Source organism: Tamandua tetradactyla, chromosome 7 (assembly GCF_023851605.1).
Source record: "Tamandua tetradactyla isolate mTamTet1 chromosome 7, mTamTet1.pri, whole genome shotgun sequence".
Lineage (NCBI taxonomy): Eukaryota > Metazoa > Chordata > Mammalia > Pilosa > Myrmecophagidae > Tamandua > Tamandua tetradactyla.
The window spans coordinates 40296300-40320853 of NC_135333.1; the positions used below are offsets into that span (position 1 = coordinate 40296300).

At 38.2% G+C, this 24554-nt stretch overlaps 1 protein-coding gene and 1 long non-coding RNA gene across 2 annotated transcripts in view; one reads left to right on the forward strand and one right to left on the reverse strand.

Annotated features, from left to right (window-relative positions):
* ATXN10 (ataxin 10) overlaps positions 1-24554 on the forward strand; it is a 288405-nt gene that overhangs the window by 199777 nt on the left and 64074 nt on the right. The gene's annotated exons all lie outside the window — the stretch shown is intronic.
* Positions 23361-24554, reverse strand: part of LOC143691128 (uncharacterized) — a 60267-nt gene continuing 59073 nt past the window's right edge. The window contains exon 3 of the long non-coding RNA XR_013179354.1: positions 23361-23842. This is a non-coding gene — a long non-coding RNA (uncharacterized LOC143691128). The remainder of the gene's footprint in view (positions 23843-24554) is intronic.

A 24554-nucleotide genomic window follows, 5' to 3' on the forward strand; every position in this document is an offset into this window, starting at 1 on the left:
ACCCCGGGGAAAGTTGTTGGGACCCAGGGGTCTGGAGAGAAGACCAGCAGAGACCATCCCGTGCCTTCCACATAAGAAAGAACCTCAGTGGAAGTTAGCTGCCTTTCCTCTGAAGAACTAACAAAATAAATCCCCTTTTATTAAAAGCCAATCTGTCTCTGGTGTGTTGCATTCCTGCAGCTAGCAAACTAGAACAACGCCTTTGTTAGATTCAGAGGAAGCATATTACAATGTTACTGTTGATTATAGACCCTAGCTTGCATTGATTGTACTTTTTCCCATATACCATCTATTTTCCATACCCTGCATTATTGACATTCATTTGTTCTCTCATGCAAAAATGTTTTATTATTTGTACATTTAATCACCCATCATTGTCCACTCTAGGCATTCCTAAATTACGCCGTCTCAGTCTTTATCCTCTGTCTTTCCTTCTGGTCTCATACATGCCCCCAGCCCTTCTGCCTCTATCATACTCACATTCAGCTTCATTCAGTACTTATGTTGTTATGCTGCAATCAGGTAATATTGTGCTGTTTCTGAATTTTTACAGTCATTCCTGTTTAACGATCTGTATTCCCTCAGTACTAACTAATTGCCCAATCTCCACCCTATTTCTATCCCTGATAACCTGTGTTCTTAACTTTAATTCTCCAAGTTTGCTCATGAATGTTAGCTCATATTAGTGAGACCATACAGTATTGTCCTTTTTGTTTCCAACTAATTTCACTCAGTATAATGTCCTCAAGGTTCATCCACATTGTTAGATGCTTCATGACTTTATTGTGCCTTACAGCTGTATAATATTCCACCATATGTATATACTACAGCTTGTTTAGTCACTCATCCTTTGATGGACATTTGGGCTTTTTCTGTCTCTTGGCAATTGTAAATAATACTGCTGTAAACATTGGTGTGCAAATGTCCATTTGCGTCCTTGCCCTAAGGTCCTCTGAATATATACCTAGTAATGGGATAGCTGGATCATATGGCATTTTTATACTTAGCTTCCTGAGGAACCACCAGACTGCCTCCCAGAGTGGTTTTACCATTTTGTATTCCAACCAACAGCAGTGGATAAGTGTGCCTCTTTCTCCACATCCTCTCCTGCACTTGTCATTTTCTGTTTTTTTTTTTTAGATAATGGCCATTCTAGTAGGTGTCAGATGATATCTCATTGTGGTTTTGATTTCCATTTCTGTAATAGCCAGTGAAGTTGAACATCATTTTATGTGTCTTTTAGCCATTTGTATTTATTCTTCTGAGAAGTGTCTGTTCATGTGTTTTGCCCTTTTTTTTTTTTAACATGGGCAGGCACCGGGAATCAAACCCAGGTCCTCTGGCATTGCAGGCAAGCCTTCCTGCCTGCTGAGCCACTGTGGCCCGCCCACTTTTGCCCATTTTTTAATTGGGTTGCTTGTCTTTTTGTTGTTGACTTGAAGAATCTCTTTATATATTCTGGATATTAAACCCTTATCCAATATGTATTCTCCAAATATTGTCTCCTATTGCGTAGGCTGCCTTTTTACTTTCTTGACAAAGTTCATTAATGCACAAAAGTGTTTGATTTTAAGGAGCTCCCATTTATCTATTTATTTCTTCAGTGCTTATGCTTTTGGTGTAAGGCTAGGAAACTGCCTCCTATTACAAGTTTTACAAGATATTTCCCTATATTTTCTTCTAAAAGTTTTTGTTCTTAGCTGTAATATTTAGGTCTTTGATCCTTATTTTTGAGTGAAATTTTGTATAGGATGTGAGATATGGATCCTCTTTCATTCTTCTGCATATGGATATCTAGTTCTCCAACCACCATTTATTGAAGAGCCTGCTCTGTCCCAGGAGGGTTAGCTTGACCTCCTTATCATAGATCAATTATCCATAGATGAGAGGGTCTATGTCTGAACACTCTGTTTGATTCCATTGTTCAGTATATCTATCTTTATGTTAGAACCATGCTGTTTTGAACACTGTAGCTTCATAATATGCTTTAAAGCCAGGTAGTGTGAGACCTCCCACTTCATTTTTCTTAAGATATTTTTAGCTACTTAGGCTATCATTTCCTTCCAAATAAATTTGGTTATTGGTTTTTTAGTTCTGCAATGTAAGTTTTAGGGATTTTAATTGGTATTGCATTGAATCTATTAATCAATTTCGGTAGAATTGACATCTTAACTATATTTAGTCTTCCAATCCATGAAAATGATCTACCCTTCCATTTATTTAGGTCTTCTGTGATTTCTTTTAGCAATTTGTTGTGGTTTTCTCTGTATAGGTCTTTTGTATCCTTAGTTAAATTTATTTCTAAGTATTTGATTATTTTGGTTGCTATTGTAAATGGAATTTTTTTCTTGATTTCATGCAGACAGCTTATTATTAGTATATAGAAACACTACTGATATTGGGGTGTTGGTCTTGTACCCTGCCACTTTGCTGTATTCATTTATTAGCTCTAATAACATTGCTGTAGATTTTTGGGGGGATTTTCAACATATAGTATCATATCATCTGGAAACAGTGAGTTTTACTTCTTCGTTTCTAATTTGGATACAGTTTATTACTTTTTCTTGTCTAATTGCTAGAACTTCCAGCACAATGTTGAATAGCAGTGGTGACATGGATGCCCTTGTCTTGTGTCTGATCTTAGAGGGAAAGCTTTCAGTCTTTCCACTTTGAGGATGATGTGAGCTGTGGATTTTTCATCTATTCCCTTTATCATGTTGAGGAAATTCCCTTCTATTCCTATCCTTTGAAGTGTTTTCATCAAGCAGGGATGTTGAATTTTGTCAGATGCCTTTTCTGCATCAATCAAGATCATCATGTGGTTTTTCTGCTTTGATTTGTTGATATGATATATTACATTGATTTTCTTATGTTGAACCATCCTTGCATACCTGGAATAAATCCCACTTTGGTTGTGATGTATAATTCTTTTAATGTGCTGCTGGCTTCTATTTGCAAAAATTTTTTGAGGATTTTTGCATCTATATTCATTGGAGAGATTGCTCTGTAATTTTGTTTTCTTGTGGTATCTGGGTCTGGCTTTGGTATTAGGGTGATGTTGGATTCATAGAATGAGTGAAGTAGTTTTCCCTCCTCTTCAATTTTTTGAAGAGTTTGAGCAGGATTGGTACTAAATCTTTTTTGGATTCACATGTGAAGCCTTCTGGTCCTGGACTTTTTTTGGGGGGGTTGCTTCTTGATGACTGGTTCAATCTCTTTACTTACTTTGTTGAGGTCATGTATTTCTTCTCTAGTCAGTATTGATTGTTCATACCTTCCTAGGAAGTTGTCCATTTCATCTAGTTTTCTAGTTATTAGCCTACAGTTGCTCATAGTATCCTCTCATTACCTCCTAAATTTTTGTATGGGTTATGTCACCTCTTCCATTTCTGATTTTATTTATTTGCATCCTCTCTCTCTCTTTTTTTTTATATCACCCTAGCTAAGGGTCCATCAATTTTATTGATTTTCTCAAAGAACCAACTTCTGGTTTTGTTGATTTTCTCAGTTGTTGTCATGTTCTCAATTTCATTTATTTCTATTCTAATTGTCATTATTACTTTGCTTTTGTTTGCCTTGGGATTAGTTTTCTCTAGTTCTTCCCTGTGAACAGTTAATTCCTCAATTTTTGCTGTTCTTTTTTAATGTAGGCATTTATGGCAGTAAATTTCCCTCTTAGTACTGCCTTTGGTGCATCCCAGAAATTTTGATATGTTTTTCATTTTCATTTGCCTCAAGATATTTACTGATTTCTGTTGTCATTTCTTACTTGACCCATTCCACTGATTGTTTAAGAGTGTGTTGTTTAGCCTCCATATATTTCTGAATTTTCTGGCCCTCTGCCTGTTACTGATTTCCAACTTCATTCATTATGATCCAAAAAAGTGTTTTGTGTTTTGTATGATTTCAATCCTTTAAATTTATTGAGACTTGCTTGGTGACCCAGCACATGGTCTATCCTTGAGGATGATCCATGAGTACTTGAGAAAAATGTGTATCCTGCTGTTGTTGAGTGTAATGTTCTATAAATGCCTGTTAAGTCTGCTTCATTTATTGTATTTTTCAAATTCTGTTTCTTTATTGATCCTTTGTCTTATAATCTTAAGTATATCATACCTCTGCCTTCTCACCTCCATAGTTTCTGCTGAGAAATCCACACATGGTCTTATTGGGCTTTCCTTGTATGTGATAGATTGCTTTTCTTTTGTTGCTTTCGAAATCCTCTCTTTCTTTTTGATATCTGACAATCTGATTAATAAATGTCAAAAAGACTATGTCTATTTGAATCTATTCTGTTTGGGGTATGCTGTATGTCTTGGATCTGTAATTTTATGTCTTACATAAGAGATGGGAAGTTTTCAGTAATAATTTCCTCCAATAGTCTTTCTCCTCCTTTTTCCTTCTCTTCTTCTGGGACACCCAATTATGTATATTTGTACACTTCATGTTGTCATTCAATTCCCTGAGACCCTGCTCATACTTTTCCATTTGTTTCCCTATATTTTGTTTTGTGTGTCAGATTTCAGATGTCCAGTCCTCTAGTTCATTAATCCTTTCTTCTGCCTCTTCAAATATATTGTTGTAAGTTTCCATTGTTTTTTTAATCTCTTCTATTGTGCCTTTCATTCCCGTAAGTTCTGTGATGTTCTTCCAACTTTCAGTTTCTTCTTTGTGCTCACCTAATGTCTTCTTTACAACCTCTCTCAACTCATGGATTTGATTTTTTTATGAGATTTTCCACATCTTTTCAAACATCCTGAATTAGTTGTTTTAACTCCTGTATCTCATTTGAATTGTTGGTTTGTTCCTTCAATTGGGCAATATGTTCGATTTTCTTAGTATGACTTGTTATTTTTTTCTGGTGTCTAGACATTTGATTTCCTTAATTAGTTTTTTCTGGAGGTTGTTTTTGTTCTTTTACCTAGGATTTTCTTGTTGCATGGCTTTGTTCTGTATCTGTTCTTTGACATTCAGTTCACCTTAATTTTAGCCTTCTAGCATGGGTTCTGCTTAACTGATCAGAGTTTTTCAGTTCTTGTTTTTCTTTTTCTTACTCTGCCTATATAGAGCCCTTTTTTTTCTTTTGTGGAGGGTCTCCTCAGATATTATAGGCCCTAGTCAGATTTACCAGATGAGACAGGCCTACGTCTCAGGAGGAAAGTGTCGCCAGCATTAGTTTTCTCTGAGTGTGAGACCCAGCAGGTTGTCAGACTTTCCTAAGAAGCCTCTAGGCTCTGATTTTTCTGTCCTGCCCAGCGTGTGGCACTTGTCTGCCCTAGGCTTCCTACCAACGAAAAGTAATGTGTCGCCTTTAATTCAGCAGATTCTCCAGACTGGTGTACATTGTGTGTTTGTTCACTGATGTAGCCCCAGCTGTTTTGTACTGTTCCTGGCTATTTACTAGCTGCTCTGGAGGATGAGCTAAATTTCATACCTCACTAAGCTGCCATCTTGCCCCGCCTATCCACCTGTTGTCTTTTGATGAAGTAGTATCCATGCCTTACACCATACAAGTAGGATGAATTCCAAATGGCAATAAATGTAAATGTAAAAGCACCTGAAACCATACAAATCTTAAGCTGAAGCATGGATGAATTCCTCTACAACCTGAGAGCAGGGAAAACTTTGCTGTCTGAGTCAGAGTTCCTGGAAATATAAGAGAAAAAATTGATAAATTTAACTACTTTTTTTTACTTCCTAGAGCGTAATTCTTTTTTTTCCTCAAATTTTAAAATTTTTAAAAAATATTTGTATTGCTACAGCAATGTACAAACACATACATCCTTTTTTATTTTTTAAATATTTTTATTGATAAAATTTAACATACAAACGCACAAACATTTTTGACATAAAAACATTCCATACATGGTGTGCAATCAATGACTCACCATATCATCACAAAGTTGTGTACTTAATCACCATGATCATTTTTTTGAACATTTGCATCACTCCAGCAAAAGAAATAAACAAGAAAGAAAAACTTTATACATCCCATACCTCTTAGCCCTCCTTCTCATTGACCACTAGTATTTCAGTCTACTCAATTCATTTTAATCTTTGTTCCCCCTATTTTTTTAAACTTTTTTTAATTGTATATAATATGTATACAAAGCAAAGAAAAAAGGAATAGTTTTCAAACCACTCTTCAACAAGTGGTTACAGGACAGATCCCAGAGTTTGTCATGGGCTACCATACGATATTCTCATATTTTTCCTTTTAGCTACTCTAGAATATAGGAGGCTGGAAGGCTTAAATACTTTATCATCACAATCAACTTTTTTTTCCTTCTTTTTTTGTAAGCAATAACATATGTACAAAAAAGGTATAAAGGACGGCACAATTAGTTGTAGAACATATTTCAGTGTTTGACATGGGTTACAATTTCACAGTTTTAGGTTTTTACTTCTAGCTGCTCTAAAATATTGGAGAGTCAAAATGATATCAATTTAATGATTCAGCATTCATATTCATTTGTTAAGTCCTATCTTCTATGTATAATTCCACCATCACCTTTTATCTTTCCATACCTTTCTTTGGGGTAATACTCAGGTTTTTTTTAATTAATAAAACCAATCAACATACAATATGAACATTCTCTTTTTTTATCACATAGTTGTATATTCATCATCATAATCATTTCTTGGAACATTTGCGTCAATTCAGAAAAAGAAATAAAAAGAAAATTCATACATACCATATCCCTTACTCCTCCCTTTCATTGATCACTAGCATTTCAAGCTACTAAATTTATTTTAATATTTGTTCCCCCTAGTACTTATTTATTTTTAATCCATATGTTTTACTCATCTGTCCATAAGGTAGATAAAAGAAGCATCAGACACAAGGTTTTCACAGTCACACAGTCACATTGTGAAAGCTTTATCATTATGTAATTGTCTTCAAGAAGCATGGCTACTGGAACACAGCTCTACATTTTCAGGCAATTCCCTCCAGCCTCTCTGTTATGCTTTAACTAAAAAGATGATATCTATTTAATGTATAAGAATAACCTCCAGGATAGCCTCTCAACTCTGTTTGAATCTCTCAGCCATTGACACTATATTTTGTCTCATTTCTCACTTCCCCCTTTCAGTCAAGAAGGTTTTCTCAGTCCCTTGGTGCTGAGTCCCAGCCATTCTAGGATTTCTGTCCCACGTTGCCAGGAAGATCCACAACCCTGGGAGTCAAGTCCCACATACTGAGGGGGAGGACAGTGAGTTTGCTTGTCATGTTGGCTGAGAGAGAGAGAGGCCACATCTGAGCAACAAAACAGGTTTTCTTGTGGGTGACTCTTAGACCTAATTTTAAGTAGGCTTAGCCTATGCTTTGCGGGATTAAGTTCATATAAACAACCCCCAAGATTGGGGGCTCAGCCTATTGCTTTGGTTGTCCCCACTGCTTGTGAGAATATCAAGAATTCTCCACTTGGGGAAGTTGAATTTTCCCCTGTTCTCACCATTCCCCCAAGGGGATTTTCCGAATACTTTTTTATTCACTGTTCAGATCCTTCTGGAATTTATCAAGGCATCACCCTGGACAAACCTACAGACTCTCATGCCCTACTCAAGTTTTCATGTACATATGGTGTTCAATTAAGCTGTCCACATACATTATATTAGGAAATGCACTAGTCAAAATACAAATTTTGTACCAAATAAACATTTTTTGCTTAGTCTAACATATAAGTTAAAGTTTTAAAATATTAATTACCATCTATTTTCAACATCCTGCATTATTGACATTCCTTTATTCTTCCTCATGCAAAACATTTTTTAATTTGTACATTTAATCACTATCATTATACACTCTCGGCATTCCTAGATTATACTATTTCAGTCTTTATCATCTATCTTTCCTTCTGATTTCATTTGTGCCCCCAGGCCTCCTCCCTCTATAATTCTCACATTCAGCTTCATTTAGTGTTCTAACATTATTGTATTACAGTTAGGTAGTATTGTATTATCCATTTCTGAATTTCTGCAGTCAGTCCCACTGCACAATCTGTATCCTTTCAGTTCCCATTACCCAATATCTACCCTATTTCTATCTCCTAATGACCTCTGTTCTTAACTGAAATTATCAAAGCTTCGTAATACGCCTTAAAGTCAGGTAGCGTGAGACTTCCAACTTCAGTTTTCTTTCTCAGGATAGTTTTAGCTATTTGGGGCACCCTGCCCTTCCAGATAAATTTGGTTATTGGTTTTTCTATCTCTGAAAAGTAAGTTTTGGGGATTTTAATTGGTATAGCACTGAATCTGTAAATCAATTTAGGTAGAATTGACGTCTTAACTATATTTAGTCTTCCAATCCATGAACATGGTATGCCCTTCCATTTATTTAGGTCTTCTGTGATTTCTTTTAACAATTTCTTATAGTTTTCTCTGTATAGGTATTTTGTCTCTTTAGTTAAATTTATTCCTAAATATTTTATTCTTTTTTCTTTTTTTTTGCATTGGCAGGCACTGGAAATTGAACCCGGGTCTCCAGCATGGCAGGCAAGAACTCTGCCTGCTGAGCCACTGTGGCCACCCTATTCATAAATATTTTATTCTTTTGGTTGCGATTGTAAATGGAATTTTTTTCATGATTTCCCCCTCAGATTATTCGTTACTAGTGTATAGAAACACTACAGATTTTTGAGTGTTGATCTTATAACCTGCCACTTTGCTGTACTCATTTATTAACTCTAGTAGTTTTGCTGTGGATTTTTGGGGGTTTTTGACATATAGTATGATATCATCTGCAAACAGTCAGACTTTTACTTCTTCCTTTCCAATTTTGTTGCTTTCTATTTCTTTTTCTTGTCTAATTGCTCTGGCTAGAACTTCCTACATAGTGTGGAATAACAATGGTGATAGTGGACATTCTTGTCTTTTTAACTACATTTTAAAATAAAGCACACACCACTTTTGTGTAACAAGACAAAGAAGCAAAGTAAAATGATAAATGACAAAATGGGAAAAAAGATTAGCAACTCAAATTACAAGCAGAAACCATATCTATAATATATATAGTTTTAAAATTAAGAAAAAAAATACTAATAACTGAATAGAAAAATGGATAAAAGGTATGACACTTTACAAAAAGAAATAATCTAGCTGTATGTCTCTCAAAGAGAATTATTTCAAATTGGCTTTAAAATATCATATTTTGACTATGTAGCTCTAGTAGGATATATCAGGAACAAAAAGAGCCATAGACATGCCTAAGAGTTACTTTCCAGGACCTCTGTTATTGCTCAGATGTGGCCTCAGAAATCATTGCCCTTCCTCCTACATGGAACATGACATCCATGGCTGACAGTTTCACTGGCGACGTGGGAGATGACTCCCTGTGATGAATCTAGACCTGACACCATGGGCTCAACAATTCCATCCTGACCAAAAGGGGGAAAAGAAGTGTAATTAATAAAGTATCAGTGGCAGAGAGAGTTCAAATAGAGTCTAGAGGCTACCCTGGAGGTTGCTTTTATGCACGCTTCAGGTAGACCTTGCTACCTATCATAGCCTGCCAACCCCCAACCAGGACCATTCCAGCCAATCCTAAAGAACACCTAGGGCAATAAATTCCACAAGGGTTCCATGCACTGGAGTAACTTTCCAGAAACCTACAATCTCCAGATGGATCCGTGGTCCAGATAAATCCTAAAACCTAACCCAGCCTCTCCAGAACATGAGATAGTTTCATCTCCCTACCCCATATTAGTGACAGACCCTTCCAATATCAAAAATGTATAATTGTCATGGCCCAAACAACCCTAAAGAGAGGTATGGAAAGATCAAAGTTGATGGTGGAGTTATACATAGAAGACAGAATTTAACAAATGAATGTGAATGCTGAATGATTAAAATGATATCTCTTTTAGTCTCCAGTATGTTAGAGCAGCTAGAAGTAAAAACTAAAATTGCAAAATTGTAACCCATGTCAAAGTTTGAAATATGTTGTACAACTAATGATGGTACTATGCTTTGAAATTTATAGCTTTTTTGTATATATGTTATTTTTCACAAAAGAAAGGAGAAAAAGTTGATCGTGATGATAAAAAAATATTTTAAGTCTCTCTGGCCTCATATATTCTGGAGCAGCTAGAAGGAAAAATATGAGAGGATCGTATGGAAGCCCATGACAAACTCTGGGATCTGTCCTATAACCGCTTGTTGAAGAGTGCTTTGAAAACTATTGCTTTTTTATTTCTTTGCTTTGTATACATGTTACACTATACAATTTAAAAAGGTAAAAAAAAAAAAAAAGCCACAGAGAAATTACAAGCAGAATTTTATTGTTAGTGGAAATATTGTTATTGTTATTCTGAATTATTTATACACATGTATGTTTACAGTCTTATATACATATAAACATGCATGTGTGTTACATTAAAAAAATACCTCAATCTAACATTTGTGAAATAGCAGTATGAATTCATGGGTTGTTTTTTCTTTTTTTCTAGAAAGTACATATTTCCTAGCTTTGTTTACTAAAAAGACATAAGAAAGATGAGCACCTGTAAAATCCAAATTGTGTATTCATAATACTGTTTCTATCTAAAAAGAATCAGGGCTTCTTGGAGAAATGGCTGATTTTATGTGGGGCGGGAAAGAGACAAGATGTACTTTGGACATGTAGATGTACAAGAAAGTTTTTCGTCTTTCTCCGCCGGCCCGCCGCGCGGCGCCCACGCCCGGCAGCAGCCGAGCCGCCCGCCCTCCTTCTCCCCTCTCTTTCTCCGCCGGCCCGCCGCGCGGCGCCCACGCCCCGCAGCAGCCGAGCCGCCCGCCCTCCTTCTCCCCTCTCTTTCTCCGCCAGCCCGCCGCGCGGCGCCCACGCCCCGCAGCAGCCGAGCCGCCCGCCCTCCTTCTCCCCTCTCTTTCTCCGCCGGCCCGCCGCGCGGCGCCCACGCCCCGCAGCAGCCGAGCCGCCCGCCCTCCTTCTCCCCTCTCTTTCTCCGCCGGCCCGCCGCGCGGCGCCCACGCCCCGCAGCAGCCGAGCCGCCCGCCCTCCTTCTCCCCCCTCCTCCCCCTCCTGCTCCGGCTGCTCTCCAACCACCACGGTGCCCTCTTCCCCCGCCTTCACCGTGCTCCTCCGCCACCAGCCTCGACAGCCTTGCCGCCCTCACCTTTCCTCCTCCAGAACAGCTACTGGGGGAGTGGAGATAATACAGAGCAGCTCCCGGAGCCACGAGGGAGATCAAAGGGACAGCGTACCCCATCCTGGAACGGCTGACTATCTGGGAGAACCAGCTCCGGTGAGATCACCAAGGGGCACGGGCTTTCCTGGGTGGGACGGCAAGCGACCGGAGTCCCTCCCTTCCACCTTCCCGGGCCAGCTGGTAGAATTGGACAGGCGGTCCCCTTAGGCCGCGGCGGCTGGTGCCCCCACCACACGAGGCCCCCCGGAACAACTGAGATAGTTGGGTCGGAAATCCCCAGACTGCGGAGAACAGTGACCGGGGGATCCCTTCCAAACACGTGACTCCCCCGTCGGCTGGGAACAGTGCACTCTCCTGGGCTGCGACAGCTGGCGCCCTCCCACCACGCTTGGTGCCCCGGGCCGACTGGTTAATTTAGCCGGACGCTCTCCTGTGCTGCGACGGCCGGCGACCCTCCCCGCGTTTGGAACCCCGGGCCGGCTGGCATTCTTCCAAGACGCTTCGGCTGCCGAACCTCCCCTACGGCGAGAGTTTTCCAGAGTTGAGGGACCCACAGCAACTTTCGCTGGTGGAACCCACAGACAGGCGTGTGCCACGAGCGCCACCTACTGGGCAGGATAGGAAGAACAGAACCAGAGATTGCACAGAAAAATCTTTCAACCTGTGGGGTCGAACACCCGGGGAAATCTGACTAAATGCCCAGACGCCAGCAGAAGATAACGGATCACGCTCAGAAAATTGAACATATGTCCCAGTCAAACGAAGAAACCAATAGTTCAAATGAGATACAGGAGCTGAAACAACTAATGCTGAATATACGAACAGAAATGGAAAACCTCTTCAAAAACGAAATCAATAAATTGAGGGAGGACATGAAGAAGACATGGGCTGAACATAAAGAAGAAATAGAAAAACTGAAAAAACAAATCACAGAACTTATGGAAGTGAAAGATAAAGTAGAAAAGATGGAAAAAACAATGGATACCTACAATGACAGATTTAAAGAAACAGAAGATAGAATTAGTGATTTGGAGGATGAAACATCTGAATTCCAAAAAGAAACAGAAACTATCCGGAAAAGAATGGAAAAATTTGAACAAGGTATCAGGGAACTCAAGGACAATGTGAACCGTACAAATATACGTGTAGTGGGTATCCCAGAAGGAGAAGAGAAGGGAAAAGGAGGAGAAAAACTAATGGAAGAAATTTTCACTGAAAATTTCCCAACTCTTATGAAAGACCTAAAATTACAGATCCAAGAAGTGCAGCACACCCCAAAGAGATTAGACCCAAATAGGCGTTCCCCAAGACACTTACTAGTTAGAATGTCAGAGGTCAAAGAGAAAGAGAGGATCTTGAAGGCAGTGAGAGAAAAACAATCCGTCACATACAAGGGAAACCCAATAAGACTATGTGTAGATTTCTCAGCAGAAACCATGGAAGCTAGAAGACAGTGGGATGATATATTTAAGTTACTAAAAGAGAAAAACTGCCAGCCAAGACTCCTATATCCAGCAAAATTGTCCTTCAAAAATGAGGGAGAAATTAAAACATTCTCAGACAAAAAGTCACTAAGAGAATTTGTGACCAAGAGACCAGCTCTGCAAGAAATACTAAAGGAAGCACTAGAGTCAGATACAAAAAGACAGAAGAGAGAGACATGGAGAAAAGCGTAGAAAGAAGGAAAGTCAGATATGATATATATAATACAAAAGGCAAAATGGTAGAGGAAAATATTATCCAAACAGTAATAACTCTAAATGTCAATGGACTGAATTCCCCAATTAAAAGACATAGACTGGCAGAATGGATTAAAAAACAGGATCCTTCTATATGCTGTCTACAGGAAACACATCTTAGACCCAAAGATAAATATAGGTTGAAAGTGAAAGGTTGGGAAAAGATATTTCATGCAAACAACAACCAGAAAAGAGCAGGAGTGGCTATACTAATATCCAACAAATTAGACTTCAAATGTAAAACAGTTAAAAGAGACAAAGAAGGACACTATATACTATTAAAAGGAACAATTAAGCAAGAAGACATAACAATCATAAATATTTACGCACCGAACCAGAATGCCCCAAAATACGTGAGGAATACACTGCAAACACTGAAGAGGGAAATAGACACATATACCATAATAGTTGGAGACTTCAATTCACCACTCTCATCAATGGACAGAACATCTACACAGAGGATCAATAAAGAAATAGAGAACCTGAATATTACTATAAATGAGCTTGACTTAACAGACATTTATAGGACATTACATCCCACAACAGCAGGATACACCTTTTTTTCAAGTGCTCATGGATCATTCTCAAAGATAGACCATATGCTGGGTCACAAAGCAAGTCTTAACAAATTTAAAAATACTGAAATCATACACAACACTTTCTCGGATCATAAAGGAATGAAGTTGGAAATCAATAATAGGCGGAGTGCCAGAAAATTCATAAATACATGGAGGCTCAACAACACACTCTTAAACAACAAGTGGGTCAAAGAAGAAATTGCAAGAGAAATTAGTAAATACCTAGAGGCAAATGAAAATGAAGACACAACATATCAAAACTTATGGGACGCAGCAAAGGCAGTGCTAAGAGGGAAATTTATTGCCCTAAATGCCTTTATCAGAAAAGAAGAAAAGGCAAAAATGCAGGAATTAACTGTCCACTTGGAAGAACTGGAGAAAGAACAGCAAACTAATCCCAAAGCAAGCAAAAGGAAAGAAATAACAAAGATTAGAGCACAAATAAATGAAATTGAAAACATGAAAACAATAGAGAAAATCAATAAGGCCAGAAGTTGGTTCTATGAGAAAATCAATAAGATTGATGGGCCCTTAGCAAGATTGACAAAAAGAAGAAGACAGAGGATGCAAATAAATAAGATCAGAAATGGAAGAGGAGACATAACCACTGACCTCACAGAAATAAAGGAGGTAATAACAGGATACTATGAACAACTTTACGCTAATAAATACAACAATTTAGAGGAAATGGACGGGTTCCTGGAAAGACATGAACAACCAACTTTGACTCAAGAAGACATAGATGACCTCAACAAACCAATCACAAGTAAAGAAATTGAATTAGTCATTCAAAAGCTTCCTAAAAAGAAAAGTCCAGGACCAGATGGCTTCACATGTGAATTCTACCAAACGTTCCAGAAAGAATTAGTACCAATTCTCTTCAAACTCTTCAAAAAAATCGAAGTGGAGGGAAAACTACCTAATTCATTCTATGAAGCCAACATCACCCTCATACCAAAACCAGGCAAAGATATTACAAAAAAAGAAAACTACAGACCAATCTCTCTAATGAATACAGATGCAAAAATCCTCAATAAAATTCTAGCAAATCGTATCCAACAACACATTAAAAGAATTATACATCATGACCAAGTAGGATTCATCCCAGGTATGCAAGGATGGTTCAACATAAGAAAATCAATTAATGTAATACACCATATCAACAAATCAAAGCAGAAAAATCACATGATCATCTCAATTGATGCAGAGAAGGCATTTGACAAGATTCAACATCCTTTCCTGCTGAAAACACTTCAAAAGATAGGAATACAAGGGAACTTCCTTAAAATGATAGAGGGAATATATGAAAAACCCACAGCTAATATCATCCTCAATGGGGAAAAATTGAAAACTTTCCCCCTAAGATCAGGAACAAGACAAGGATGTCCACTATCACCACTATTATTCAACATTGTGTTGGAAGTTCTAGCCAGAGCAATTAGGCAAGAAAAAGAAATACAAGGCATCAAAATTGGAAAGGAAGAAGTAAAACTATCACTGTTTGCAGACGATATGATACTATATGTAGAAAACCCAGAAAAATCCACAACAAAATTACTAGAGCTAATAAATGAGTACAGCAAAGTAGCAGGCTACAAGATCAACATTCAAAAATCTGTAGCTTTTCTATACACTAGTAATGAACAAGCTGAGGCGGAAATCAAGAAACGAATCCCATTTACAATCGCAACTAAAAGAATAAAATACCTAGGAATAAATTTAACCAAAGAGACAAAAAACCTATATAAAGAAAACTACAAAAAAGTGTTAAAAGAAATCACAGAAGACCTAAATAGATGGAAGGGCATACCGTGTTCATGGATTGGAAGACTAAATATAGTTAAGATGTCAATCCTACCTAAATTGATTTACAGATTCAATGCAATACCAATCAAAATCCCAACAACTTATTTTTCAGAAATAGAAAAACCAATAAGCAAATTTATCTGGAAGGGCAGGGTGCCCCAAATTGCTAAAAACATCTTGAGGAAAAAAAACAAAGCTGGAGGTCTCGCGCTGCCTGACTTTAAGGCATATAATGAAGCCACAGTGGTCAAAACAGCATGGTATTGGCATAAAGATAGATATATCGACCAATGGAATCGAATAGAGTGCTCAGATATAGACCCTCTCATCTATGGACATTTGATCTTTGATAAGGCAGTCAAGCCAACTCACCTGGGACAGAACAGTCTCTTCAATAAATGGTGCCTAGAGAACTGGATATCCATATGCAAAAGAATGAAAGAAGACACATCTCTCACACCCTATACAAAAGTTAACTCAAAATGGATCAAAGATCTAAACATTAGGTCTAAGACCATAAAACAGTTAGAGGAAAATGTTGGGAGATATCTTATGGATCTTACAACTGGAGGTGGTTTTATGGACCTTAAACCTAAAGCAAGAACACTGAAGAAGGAAATAAATAAATGGGAGCTCCTCAAAATTAAACACTTTTGTGCATCAGAGAACTTCATCAAGAAAGTAGAAAGACAGCCTACACAATGGGAGACAATATTTGGAAACGACATATCAGATAAAGGTCTAGTATCCAGAATTTATAAAGAGATTATTCAACTCAACAACAAAAAGACAGCCAACCCAATTACAAAATGGGAAAAAGACTTAAACAGACACCTACCAGAAGAAGAAATACGGATGGCCAAGAGGCACATGAAGAGATGCTCAATGTCCCTGGCCATTAGAGGAATGCAAATCAAAACCACAATGAGATATCATCTCACACCCACCAGAATGGCCATTATCAACAAAACAGAAAATGACAAGTGCTGGAGAGGATGCGGAGAAAGAGGCACACTTATCCACTGTTGGTGGGAATGTCAAAGGGTGCAACCACTGTGGAAGGCAGTTTGGCGGTTCCTCAAAAAGCTGAATGTAGAATTGCCATATGACCCAGCAATACCATTGCTAGGTATCTACTCAAAGGACTTAAGGGCAAAGACACAAACGGACATTTGCACACCAATGTTTATAGCAGCGTTATTTACAATTGCAAAGAGATGGAAACAGCCAAAATCTCCATCAACAGAAGAGTGGCTAAACAAACTGTGGTATATACATACGATGGAATATTATGCAGCTTTAAGACAAGATAAACTTATGAACCATGTAATAACATGGATGGACCTAGAGAATATTATGCTGAGTGAATCCAGCCAAAAACTAAAGGACAAATACTGTATGGTCCCACTGATGTGAACGGACATTCGAGAATAAACTTGAAATATGTCATTGGTAACAGAGTTCAGCAGGAGTTAGAAACAGGGTAAGACAATGGGTAATTGAAGCTGAAGGGATACAGACTGTGCAACAGGACTAGATACAAAAACTCAAAAATGGACAGCACAATAATACCTAATTGTAAAGTAATTATGTTAAAATACTGAATGAAGCTGCATCTTAGCTATAGGGTTTTTTTTGTTTTTGTTACTTGTTGGTTTGTTTGTTGTTGTTTTTTACTATTACTACTACTTTTATTTCTTTTCTTTATATTAACATTTTATATCTTTTTCTGTTGTGTTGCTAGTTCCTCTAAACCGATGCAAATGTACTAAGAAACAATGATCATGCATCTATGTGATGATGTTAAGAATTACTGAGTGCATATGTAGAATGGTATGATTTCTAAATGTTGTGTTAATTTCTTTTTTTTTCTTTCCGTTAATAAAAAAATTAAAAAAAATAAAAAAATAAAAAAAGATCGTATTAATGCTGATGGAAACGGAATATGCTATAATTTCTGCATTAAATGGAAAATAAGCAAAAAAGAAAAAAGAAAAAAGAAAGTTTTTCCACACTACCTGGAGTTACATCATAAGGACACAGGACCCTGCTTCAAGGGTTGACCACTTGCCAAAGATGGGTTAATTTGAGGATGTAAAAGGAAAATGACTGCAATGGGTTGGAATCATGTCAAATATATATAAAACTCCATTTGTTCATATTGATACGAAGAACATAAAAAGTAAAATCTCTCTAATTACTTTTAAAGATAACTAGGGGACTGATGAATTAATCTGCAAAATAAATCATTTTCTTTTGAGTTTGAACTGTATTTCAGGGTGATCAGAGAGTTGATAAAATAAAGTTCTTTATAGAAAAATTCCAGCTAATAATTGAAGAAAGAATGGTATTGTTAGAAAATCACCATTCCATTTTTGCAACCCCTAAAGAAATAATGGATTTAGGCAGCCATTGTCAAGTGCCTACTAAAAACCATTAGGGTAGAAGGTTTACCTATAACTGTAGAGTGATGTATTAGGCTCCTCACCAGAGCCCACTGTCTTGTCACCAGAAGTAGTAGGTCAGATACCCTACACTGCCTGTGACATTTTCTCACTAAAATAAATTAATCTTAATCAGTTCAACTACCAGTTCACAGAAAATATGGTGGTAGAGGGACATATTAATGTCATTGAAATGCATTCAGTCAAATCCATAAGCCTTTGGTTGGTAGGGAGAATCACTGTGGAGTCCGAAATATAGCTTGATCAGTAGAGTGCCATCTGCAAATAAGTGCCTAGTGTGCGCACACACACATGTGCACTAATATGCCATCTTTTAATGATTATATTTGTTTTATTTGATGCAACAAATATCTCCTGACTATCTGTTTGGAGCAGGATGCTGTATTAGGTTGGTGGGGGAACTGGTTAGAGTCCTGCTCTGAGTCCTACTAGTATAAAAGTGGGAAAAGAGGTCACTTGGAAGGAGGCATTTGCACTGGGCTTTGAGGATGGGTGGGTGACAGTTACATGGCAACGAAGAAAATTGTCAAAGGAATGAATTCTACCAAGAAAGGTACAGAGGAAGAAAAGTTAAGAGTGATTAGAAGTTTGACTGAAGCCAGGGCTAATCTCATATAGGTTTGGTCAAGGAAAGTGGCCCAAGGCCAGATTCCTTAGAATTGGGAAACTACCTTAGAAGTGTCTCCTGGTCAGAGGCCAGGCCTCTTTTATCTGGTCTCCCGAGTAGCCTGGTTCAGTACCTGCTAGTTGCTCAGTAAATATTTGGTGAATGAATTTACTCTGTTTGAGATAAGAGAGTACTTAAAAACTTTAGAACCGGAGGGTAATATGATCTGAAGAAACATTGCTAAGAGCATCATGAAGCTCAAAATATATGAAAAGATTTCTGATGAAACACAAGATAGTAAATATGTTGGTTGAATAAAAATTAAGCTTTGTCTCAACTATTTTGCCACTATAAGTAGAGTTCTAAATAAGGATGCACAGATGTACAGTGCCACAGAGTGGGCTGTCTTCCATGTGGTAAGATGAAGAACCGTGGAAAGTAGCTTTCTTCGGGCGGTGTAAAGTTTTTGGACTAATTCGTCTTGGCTGCTCTTTCTTGATAGCTTATTACGTGTTAGGCCCCATACTAAGCCCTTTGAGTATATTATGACATTTACCTTTTGCAAAACCATGATGTAGTTGTCATCCCTGTTTTATAGATGAAGAGCCAAAGTCATAGAAGTAAAATAATTTGCCCAAACCAATTAGTAAAGTATGCTTGAAACCCGGCTTTGTTTGAATCCCAACTTAAGCAGAATTTTAGAAAATATGCATTGCAACTGATTAATGGGATATGAAATGAATTCAGTTGGTCATGACCAGAATTATTAAAACATTAGATAGGATTGGTTAAAATAGAAAATGTTAGCATGTATCACATGAGTCCTTAGCAAGAACTACACATATTAATAAAAATATTGTGGCCAATTGGAACAAATGATGAGAGAGATAGGGGAGGGTATGTAATGAGTAAACACATTGACTGGACACACACATACATGCTTCTGTACATGTTTGTATGTGTGTGTGTGTATTTGGTTACAGTATATAACAGATTTCTTACTGTGAAACAAGTTCATATAACATTTAAAGGAGATGTCAGTGGACTCTGTTAGGATGAACCAGCCATAGGGGCTCTCCATGGAGATTATGTCCAGATGTGGGAGCAACACACCTGATGAAGTTTGGCCTTAGTGGGTCAGTCTGTGCACCTAAGAGTTAATTGCTGCCAGGCTCAGCCCAGGTTCAAAGAGGGCTTCCTGAGAAAAGGGAGGGCCAGGACCAGCTGTCACAGGCTCTCCAGCCCTTGCTTTGACTGTAGCCAGCGAAGTTTTTTACTTGATCACATGGCCTGGGAGTGACTCCCTTCTTCACTCATTGCCACCTTTGTGGCCTTTCAGAGAACACTTGGAAGACAGAACAGGTTTTCCATATAGATCAACCTCAATTCCTAGAACACTCTTGGTCAGCTGCTTTGGCTCTCCAGGGCTTCCTTTTTCCCTTCCCTTCATTGGCATAGAATTTGGCCACCTTTAGGGGACCACAGGTCTGCTAGGACCTCTTTTCTTCAGGGCAGCCATGGCCCAGGCTACCAGAGATGTCTCCTTTTCCTCCTTGGAAGCCCCATGGGCCATTCTAGCAGCTCTCCCGAGAAAGGCATCTGAGTCATGGTGTGGTAGTTAGATTCAGGTGAAGGTGCTAGGTGAAAGTGCCTAATTATATTGCTTTGGACTTGAGTCAATGGCATGTGAGCCTCATCTGTTGCTGATTACATCTTCAGTTGGCTAGGAGGTATGCCTGCTACATGAATGATGTTTGATTTAATTCGCTGGTGCTTAAATGAGAGAGCTCAACATAGCACTGCCAAAGCAGCTCAGCATACCTCATCTCAGCACTTGCAGCTCAACCCAGGCCTTTGTTGCTGCAGAAAGGATTCACCCCAGGGAAAGTTGTTGGAACCCAGAGGTCTAAAGAGAAGGCCAGCAGAGATCACCCTGTGCCTTCCCACTTAAGAAGGAGCCTCAGTTGAAAGTTAGCTGCCTTTCCTTTGAAGAACTATATGTGAACTAAATAAATCCCCTTTTATTGAAAGCCAGTCCATCTCTGGTGTGTTGCATTCCGGCAACTAGCCAACTAGAACACGTGGACATTTCCGTTTTCTGCATAGTCTTCTCTAGGACTTTTCATTTCCCCCCCTCCTTCTTGATACAAGAGTTTGAATAGTTTTTAGAGTACGAAGATAGGCTGGATGATCTGACCCAAGTGCCCTTCCTAGCAGGAAGGAGAGAGCAGAGGTCCTGGTGGAGGATAATATCTACTCCCGTAAAATTCCAGCAATACCTGTTAGAGACTTCCTTCTGCAGAAGAACTTTCTCTTCTGACTGCCCAGAATATCTGGCGTACCTCTGGGAACAAGCAAAGAAAGAAACACAAAGTGTTTCTTTGTTGTCTTGGAACTCTATTTTCTGAGCCTTTTTTTTTTCAATTATCATAGAATAAAACTGATTTTTTTTTTCATTATACAGTTCTATGAAAAATTATCTTAACCAAATAGAGTTATGTTAATTAGGTTGTTTGTTTTCTTAATGTTGAGCTTTGAGGTGCACGAGTAGTTCGGTGGTTAGAATACCTGCCTTCCATGCAGGAGACCAGGTTCAATTCCTGGACCATGCACCCCAAAATAAAAAAATGTCCTTAATGTTGAGCTTTGAGTTCTTTATATATTCTGCATACAAATCCTTAGTCAGATAGATTTGCAATGTTTTCTCCCAATCTGTAGCTTGTCTTTTCATTTTCATTCTCTTAAGAGTGACTTTGGCAGAACAAAAGTTTTTTATTTTGATGAAGTTCAGTTTATTGTTTTTTCTTTTATGAATTATGCTTTTGATATTGTTCTAAGAATTCATTTCCTAACTTAAAGCCACGAATATTTTCTAAAAGTTTTATGTTTTACATTTAAATCTAAAATCCATTTTTAGTTATTGTACAAGATGTGAAGTTTGGGTCAAGGTTTGTTGATTTGCACATGGATGACTAGTTATTCCAGGACCATTTGTTTAAAACTATTCTTTCTTCATTGAATTGCTTTTCTATCTTTGTCAAAGATCAACTGGCTGTATTTGTGTGGATCTATTTCTGGGTTCTCTTCTGTTCCATTGATCTCTCTCTTTACCAATATTCTATGTCCTCCTTACTAAAGATTTTTAGTAAGTCTTAAAATTGTAGAATTATAAAAGATGAAGAGAGGATTAAAAAAAAAAAAAGAAAGAAGTGGTTCAGGGGACTAACCTAACTACTAGAGGAGCAAGATGAAAGGAAAATAGTTATGTTTGTATATAGATATCTATTCTTCTTTCATTGCCTTAGAGCTCTATATCTTCTGAGTCCCCCTCACCCCCATTTTAAAATTATCACGCAGTTAAATTGACTCTTTTTTTTATATGTTGTATGAATTTTAAGAAAAGAAAAAGTATAGATTCTGTTCACCACCACCATCATGATCAGTGTGTAGAATAGTCCCATTGCCCCAAAACTCTCCCAGACGCCATCCTTTCATAGTTTCATAGTGGGTCCTTTCCCCACCCACAACTCTTGGGAACCACCAATTAGTATATTTCTCTGTAAAGATTTCTCATTCTGAAGTATTAGTCATGGAGATCTCTATTTCCAGTCCTTTCTGGGTAGAGAGAATGGCCAGGAAAACTGAATTTAGTAAAGGCACACAGAACCTAAGCACCAGAACATCATACAATCTTTTGGGCAAAAAGAATGTTCTGTACCATGTCTCTAGCTCCCCTATGTGGAGCAAACATTCTGGTGAGCCCTGTGACAGTCTGTTCAATGCAAACATGGGCCTTGCCCAAGAGATCACATTGGTAAATACTGTAAGTCAGCTGCCTCCTACTTGATATTTCGTCCAGGCAGTCTTTGGCCCCTGTAACAGTGTTCTGTTTACAGTGGCCCTTTGTCTGGTAGATGGAGAGAGCAGGTGCTGTGCTGTTTCTTCCAGTACATCCCAGTTTTCGAGTTAAGGCAGTGTAGAGACAGTGTGAGAGCAGGCTGTTCAGTGGGCCAGGTCTGTGTCTACTATCCCTGTCTTGTCAAAAATCAAGCTGCCTTGGAGGAAAAGGTGAATGACTACTTTGTTGAAAAAAGGTTGGTAGTACATGGCTCCAAAAGTCCTGCTGACACATCTCTGTCTGTCCATATCCTGACAAGGATTGGACAGCAAAGGATTCCAACTTTAGGAAATCTTCAATTGAAAATTTTTCCTTTCCTTGAAAATGAAAAATAAAGCTTAATTGGTTTTTACCAAAAGGTGGAAGGGGAACATTACACTATGTTTCCTGCTGTTTTTCCTTTCCTTCAATAGGTAATTTCTTAGGGTAATTTCTCAAACTTGAATGTATTAACTGAAGCTTACTTACTGAAAATGCAGAGTTTAGGTTTCACTATTTCCAGAGGTTCTAATTTTGGCCTTGGACCACCTTGAGAAACACTGCCATTTAGCCCTTGCTGTTCCTAGAAAAGGATGGGGTGGGGGTGGGGAGTGGCAGGGGAAAGAAGATACATGTGCTCATGCAAAAGAATCCTGGAGTTTGTGACACATCGGGTGCCTCATTCCATATAGCTTACTAGCTGTGAACATGGGCTCCTTGCCCTTCTCCTGTGCTCATCCTGGACCTCAGAGGGCTGTTAGTGTAAGTGCTCTCTCTGTCCAGTGGCTTATTTGAGATTTTGTAAGAAAGTGAGACTAAAATTGGAAAATACAAACATTGTGAGGATTTGTAGAGGGGTAGGTACTTGCCAAAAGTTTTTATTTGTCTATATTAGCTATCATTATTCTACTCAGGTATTTATTTATTTGCTTGTTGAATCATATTCAGAAATAATTATTCTATAGTGTTTTCAGTTTTATTAAAATATAGTTAGTGTTAGAAAATATGGTTAGATTGAGATGGCTGCCAAGATGGCTTTGGGCAGTTTAGTCTGAGTAATAATACTGTTTCTCCTTAATGTGACTTTTTATAATGAATTTACAACCTGGAGTACTGTTAATTGAGGGGGGGTTTACAAAACACGGCAGTTTGTGTAGTTGCCATGCTTAAGGATTTTTTTCTGGTTAGTGCCTTAGTTGGTAAACCTGGATCTATGATATATTTAACACAATAATACCAACAGCAAATCTGTCTTTACTCTTTAATCTGTGCTATCATTCCACCTCTCATAACAACCTTCTGAAGTAAGATTAATACTTCTTTGTTGCTGGTTGGAAACCTGGCGCTCCAGGGGATTAAGTGGAGCTCTCTAGCCACTCTTTGGCCATCTTGCCTCATCCCCTAGTCTGCAGATGACCCATCTCCTGGAGGGTGGTCTGATCCAGAGAGCCCAGGTCTAGGCATCATCATATGATGACATATGGAAGGTGTCACATGATCCTTCTGAACTTTGGTTGGGTTGTCTTTAAAATCATGATGGTGATATGCCCTGCAATCTTATGCTTAAACAAAGGTGATAGTTTATAGAGGATCCAAGCTTCAGGAAATCTTCAATGTCAAATTCTTGAAAAGGAAAAATAATTGGAATGAAAATTTTAAAAATATGATATTTTCCCATCTAAAGCTTAAGAAATGTAAACCTTATTTTACCTTAACCTTAAATTACTACTGGCTTATTAAAACACCTAGCATTTTCACAATACATTTTATTTTATAAAGCAGTTTCATATGCACATCACTCAAGATGGTTTGCAAAACAGTCATCTTTGCGTAAACCACTCTTTCATGGTGTGTAAAAGTTGAAATCAGTGGTTGGGTGGGTATTTTAAAGTGCTTCTAAAGTGCACAGTCAGGGATGGCCTGTCCAAATAAACCCCTAGAGAACTGCAGAATGGATCTCCTTTTTCTAAGAAAGTAAAAAGGTTTTACAGGTAGTTGAACGTTTTGCCGTCAGACATTTGTCCTGGGACTTGTAATTAAGGCCTCCTATTGACGGAGAGTCCCTAGTAGGTGGTGTGTCATGTGACTCAAATCTTTATGGTCAAAGAGGAAAGGATAAATTTTTCTTCTTTCAGAGTTGCATATACAGATGGAAGCAGGAGTTTTTTTTGAAGGGTCTCCACAGGATAATGATTATATTTTGCTGGTGTGATGCATGACAGGAATATTTTGTCTGACCTTCATTTGTTCTCCCTTTCAGAAAAGTTCATTTACCCCTAGTCATACAGTTTTTTTCATGTAATTTGTGAAGGTTCCTGAACTCCCAGAGACCTTT